Raw genomic sequence first — 5,438 nt, forward strand, 5'->3', positions numbered from 1 at the left:
GCGCCCCCATAATTTTTAGCACCAAATTATGAGTGATTTTCAAACACCTGTTTCTAAAATGCTCTCTCCATAGCATGAGTTTCTTCCTGAAGGCAGTCACTTTCGTTTTCATGGTTAAAATGTTCTCTTTACCTCAAAGTGACAGATTAAACACTTTTTGTTCTAAGAAATAGTTGCCGGATAGCATATGACAGACAGCATTTACCAAAGAAAAGTTCAGCAAATTTGAAACTACAGTGAATAACTCACCTTTGAATTCTTTGCTGTAACATAGCCAGCAAACCGCTGTGTGATACAAAAGATTTCAGTAGTCAATGCCTTCTCTTTCAAAGTGCAGTAACATCCCCAGTTTAGGGACAGGAATAAATTCCTTCTCCCCGCCCCTTTAAAAATGAAATTAACTCCACTGATAATATCCTGCAGTATAGAGGCCAAGGGCAGGCCGCCCCCAAGATGCCCACTTTGGCAAGAACATTATTTTGAGTTAAAAGCCATCCAAACCCAGGAGATTCCTCAACTGCCTGCAGGTACCAGGAAGAGAGCTGTTAACAGAGATTCCCCTGAACCGAAGAAATTTATCTGCGTAACAGAGCAACCTTTGTTTTGCAAACATCTCCTCTCACCTCCCCCCTAATGGTCTTTCTCACCTTTGTATCCTCAGACTCTACCCCTCTGAGCTCATATAAGATCATTTTGCCTCACTGTTTGGAACTTCCACGTCTGTGTGGATTCCTCTTACTTTAAGTTTGATTTTTCTCCTGTTAATCTGTCTCATGTCGTGTTTATTCTTAGTCTAGCTAGAAGGACCTTGAGGAGCAGAGGGAATTCTTCCTCCCCGACAGTAGCAATGTATAAACTTCTGGCTTCAATTTCTTGGCTTCAAAAGCTTATCTGTGCATGATTCAGTGGTTAATTTTGCGTGTTGGAATTTTTGTAACTTAATCCCAGAATTTTGCATTTCTGTAGAGAAGCTGCTTTTTTAGTTGTTATTGTTACACATTAAAGAACAGATTATATGCAATGGGGCTCAGTTGGGAAAGCACTTGGCTCTTGGTCTTGGGATTGTGAGTTTGAGCCCCATGTTGGGTTTACAGATTACTAAAAAAAAAAAAAACTTTAAAAAATGATATACACATATTATTTTCATTAAAGAAATCATTTATTGTTTAGAATATACCTTCTCTGCAAAACTTTTTATTTGGTGGTTCATAAAAAATATGTTTTTTTTCAGAAATGTCATCATTGGAACAGGATCAAACATATACCCTAAGCAGAGGCATGTTAGAAATAGCTGTACTTTTCTTTCAATAGTAGAGCAATCCTCCCACACTGTGTAATTTATTCTAATACGTGTTTCTTCAAATCTACAGCAATATTTTCTAAGCGTCTTCCAACTGTTTGCTGACAAATGGATGTATTTTATTTTGCAGTCATAGTTTCTGGTTATTATTTTCATATTTCAACATTTGTTTATGTTTTCTACCTTTCCAGGAATAACCCGTGTTTCCCCAATGAGATGTGGCTTTGGGTCTTTTGGCATCAAATAAATTTATCATTAAGGTTAGCAAACATTGTAAAGTATTTGATCATCTCCTATCTCTAAATGTCATTTAAAAAATCCCATTGGTATTTAATCAATCTTGATGATCTGAACTCCTAAGTTGTGTTTACTTTAAAAAGTTTTTTTTAATGTTTTACTTATTTATTCATTTTTGAAATTTTTTTTTGAGCTTTAATTTTGAGAGAGAGAATGAGAGAGCGCGAGTGGGGGAGGGGCAGAGAGAGAGGGAGACACAATCCCAAGCAGGCTCCAGGCTCTGAGCTGTCAGCACAGAACCCGACGCAGGGCTCGAACTCACAGACTGTGAGATCGTGACCTGAGCCGAAATCGAGAGTCTGATGCTTAACTGCCTGATCCAGCCAGGTGCCCCTGGCCTCCTAATTTTTAAATGGCTTTTTGTGTGTGGTGGCACTTTTTGTGTGTGGTGGGAAAACTCAAGCGAGCCAAACTATCATTGTGTCTGAGCTCACAAGTTTCTTGTCTCCTGGAGCGAGCTGAATAAACCTCAAATATGGTATGAAAAGGACAATGTAGGAACACACATCAGGGGCACCCAGCCTCAGCTTGTCGTTGTGGGGAGAGGTCAGGGGAGACTTCCCCAGTGAGTGACATAAATTAGGCCTAAAGATAGCACTAGGGAGTGAGTGAGACAAAGGGGGTTGCAGAAGGGTGGAAAAGTCCTCTAGAAAGAGGAAATAGCAGGGTGAAGGCCTGACAGTGAGAGCAATCAGGTCTCATTCAAATAACAAAAAGTTCAACGAGGTTGCATCTTGGAATAGAGAAGGGAGGGGCAAGGGATGTTGTATTATTTACTGAGTCTGGACCTCACTCTAAGGACAATGGAGAGAAATGGAAAGGTTTGAGCGGAGGGCCAACACAGAGGCTCCCAGGGTTTTCAATGTGGAGCATGTATGGGAAGTTGGCCAGGTTGGGGGCCTGAAGATCGGTCAGGGAAAGAGAAATGAAGTGGTGGGCTAGGTGCAGCATCCAGTGGTGGATGTGGAGAGAAGGTTCTGGAATGAACAGACATGTGGGAGGCCGAATCCACAGCACACGGTGATGGAGCAGAGGAGGGGGATTGGTGCCACCAGAGAGTGGAGTCAATGGGGAGTTGGGTCTGGTCTGGGGGTGTCTGGGGCTGAGTCTCCTGGAACCAGGCTCTGGAAAATCTCTGGAGTTACATATGTGAGGGCATGAGGAAGGCAGGATTAGGTGGAATGAGAGGTAGCCACAGTGCTATGGGGACCAAGGCCTCAGCTAATGCACAGGATGCTCTGGAACTGGGTGGCTCCTTAGAATTAGCCCAAATTAAGGCAAGAGGGCTAAGGCTTTGTATCTCTACATCAGCCAGACATTGGTTGCTTGCTAGCTGGTAGGGGGGCAATAAACTTAGGTGAGACAGTTCCAAAGCAGTCTGCCGGGAGGGACTGAGCTCTGAGTGGTCAGCAGCCGAGGGGGGGGGGGGGGCGGAATTCTGCTGGAGGAAGCAGACTATAGTATCCACTATTCTGGCAAAAGCTCTTACATTTGCTTTGGGGCATGTTTACTTTTAGGCGCCTGTGGACTTATTATCCATTCCTTAGTTCACAAATAACTAGTTAATTCCTTCCCTCCTTCTTTCCTTCCCTCTATGCCCGACATGGGGCTCAAACTCACGACCCCGAGATCGAGAGCTGCATGCCCGGACAGTCAGGCATCCCAGGGACTAGTTAACTTCAACTGTGGGATGTACAAGGCATTGTGCTAACTGGTGGGGATGTGGGGGTGGTGTGGGCAGAGGGGAAGATGAAGATTCACGGCGCTCAGGGAGCCCTTGTACTGCAGGGGAGCAATTCTTCTCCGGTAGAACGAAGTCCCTATTTCCTGTCTGCTCCCTTCTCCTTAACAGATGAGCCCTGATTGCTTTTCCTTTTCTCAGACACCTTTCAGCTTTCCCTCCCTCATCTTGGGCTTAGAGAAGTGAAAAGAAGCCCAAATACCAGTCCCTTTCAAAGAACCTCAGACCTAATGTAAAAGTTATAAAGGGTTAGGAAATCTTACAAAATTCTCCTCAGGCCTTGCCCTTTGGCCCATCGTTCCTGAAGACGATTCTTTGCTGGTGTGCCAAACTCCACACTTCTGCCTCTTCTTTGATTCTCTAGAGTTCATAACACAACACTTTGCCCTTCTCTTTCCTTGGGCAAGGCTGGCTTTCCAGCACTTAGGCCTACAGCGACAGTAGGAGATAAACATCAGTGGTTCTGTCTAGTAGCCAGGACTCAGGAAGTCGTTCAAATATCTAGGGGCCTCCTACATAATGCCCAACTTTGGACGGTTAAATTAATTAAACCAGGAGTCCATTGGACTGAGGTGGCTGGAATGACATGGTGGCCAACCCAAACGTAGGCAAACCCAAATCTCAGCCTGTAAATACGCAAGGTTACATAATGGAAAAGCTAAGGGCAACCCGTCACAAACAGCCAATTGGGCTTTAAGCTGTAGCCAATCGAATAATTTCCTTTCTTTGTCCCTGCACCTTCTGGGTCTTTCCCTGGGCTCTTGTGGGCGGAGCGCTTCTAACCACTTCCGGTCTGGCACGGCCCAATTTGAATTGATTTTTGCTCAAATAAACTTAAACAATTTTGAATATGCTTCGGTTATCTTTGAACAGACAGACATCTCCCTTCCCCCCACATTCAGGTCTCTGAGTGGAAGGCATTTCCAAACCAAGGGTCAGGAAAGGGTATGCGGCTTTGCTACAGACAATCTATTTATAAAATCACTAACAAAGGATAAGGGGAATCCTTTCCCAGACTTCCCCTCAGTCTCTTTCTGGTAGGCTAATCATAATTTAAATCTGATTATGGTTTCTTTCAAGGGTATGTTTTTGGAAAATACAAAAAAACATCCTGATTCTATCAATATTTAGATGTTAAAAAGATGACTTTTCCTTGCTGGCCACTCAGCTACGGATCTTGAAACTAGAATGCTAGTGTGGAATAGTGTGATCATTTCTCTAAAAGCAAATGTAACATACTAAGCTCTATAATCGCCCCGGCCTGCCTTAGTTTTGAGCTAAAAAATGCGTAGCTCAGGTCAGGAGGTTGTCGGGTTAGGAGCGGTTTGCGAGGCCTTTTGGCGGTGAGATAAAGAAGAGGTTTTGCTTCTCGTTTTTTTGTCTCCTTATCCTCAAGGAACACACCTTTTGTGTGCTCTGTCTAACAAAGGAATTTCCGAATTCATGGTGGAATTTGGAGGTAGAGTATTATGTGTAGACTGGTATCTATACGCACTTGCAAAGCCGGTTTCAAACCACAAAAGGATTAAAAGAAAAAAAAAGCTGGGATTCTGCAATACACTGATTGGAGGAAACGCTAAGACACTGAGAGTTAGAAATAAAAGCAGCAACAAACAAAATCCCAAAGGATTTGGAATTCCTTTAGTTTCTATTTGGCATAAGACTAATATGATTTCTTTGTTCTTTCTTATCTACAGTACTCAAATAATAGTTTATTTCATTCGTGCGGTCCAGTTGCTTCTTCTAAACTGTTGCGCAAAGCAGAATGGTGCCCAAGATAGCCTTACGTACGTAGGACAACAGAATGAACCTTTGTGTTGACGTTTTGGAAGAGGGTAGTGTCATTTTTGAAAAACTCACACTAAAATGTGTGGGGTTTTTTTTTTTTTTCTGCTGTGAATTTCAATAATTTTATAGAATGGGCTAGGATGGGCGCTTTGCTTTTAACTATTGGTCTACCTGGCAAGAGGGATTCTCTGAAATCCTCTTTGTAAAAATAGAACTGAGATCATTTGCAGGAAATTCTTATTTCTTATTTTTGGTTGTTTATGGTTTTTAAAAGCAGATGCAATGTTATCTGTTGCCGTTTGTGCAAGTGAT

Source organism: Panthera pardus, unplaced genomic scaffold (assembly GCF_024362965.1).
Source record: "Panthera pardus isolate Hobbes unplaced genomic scaffold, ASM2436296v1 HiC_scaffold_15, whole genome shotgun sequence".
Lineage (NCBI taxonomy): Eukaryota > Metazoa > Chordata > Mammalia > Carnivora > Felidae > Panthera > Panthera pardus.